Raw genomic sequence first — 1,102 nt, forward strand, 5'->3', positions numbered from 1 at the left:
TGACTTGAGAGTGAAAGGGCTTCAGAAGCAGTGAGACCATTCCTGCGTGTAATGACAGGCCCAGGGCTGTTTAAGAACATCCAGCCCTGTCCCGATAAAAGAGTAATGCCATTTTTAAAGAGATGAATTGTAACTATGCTATATTTAGTGCAAAATTTCTCATTTGTTTTTCTTTTTGTGTTCTGTACCTGGGGGCTACTGCATACCATGATTTAAAATAGGCTGGGTGTGGTAAACTGCTTTGAAGAGTTGCTTTCCAGTTGAAGTTTATTTAAAAGCAACATTTCAAAGACAAAGAGAGCTGGTCACTGCAGCTTACAAACGTCAATGTATTTCTAGCAAGGCAAAGAGGTTTTGAGAGATTTGCTACAGAATGTACTGCCACAAACCTCTAAAACTTCCAAAAGTAGGCTGATCCTCTTTAACTTCTGACGCGGGAACCGGCCTGAGAAGTGGTTTATTACTGATCCAGCTGCGAGGAATTAGGAAGACAGGTTGCTGACAATCGTTTGTAGTAAAATATGCCACTGCCACTTTACAAGGTAAAAATTGGAGAGCTTTTGAAACTGCATACAGGCACTTCAAAGGTAATGGTGATTGGAAACACCTGCAAGAAATGTATCACTTTTATTAAGAAACAATGATGGTACAATTCAAGATAAACCCCAGATGTCTGATGAGTTGTTTCAGAAGGTAAAAAATGGCACTCTATGAGAAATAATGGCAAAAAGACTCATTCAGTTTGGCAAAACATTTTATTCACAAAATCTCCCATTTCTCCTTAACTCTCTGCTCAAATAACTCTTAAGGCTGGAAGCCGATGTTTGATATTTACACAGCTCAAAATCTGAATACCCACTAATGTCTTGTAGCTGTTCTACATACTCTCAGCTTTCTACTCCCTCCTCCCCCATCTTTGTTCTTAAAACCTAATGGTAGTACTGAATGAAGAGATCAGACGGGATGAATAAAATCCCCACCGTCCCTCCCCACCACATAATTTGTTAGGAAATCCTACTTCTAAAAATCATAGTCTTTTTGGAGAATGAGGCCATTCTCTGGAATGAAAGCAACTGGCACAGAAATGACTGGCAATCGCAAG

This window comes from Theropithecus gelada, chromosome 3, assembly GCF_003255815.1.
Source record: "Theropithecus gelada isolate Dixy chromosome 3, Tgel_1.0, whole genome shotgun sequence".
Taxonomy (NCBI): Eukaryota; Metazoa; Chordata; class Mammalia; order Primates; family Cercopithecidae; genus Theropithecus; species Theropithecus gelada.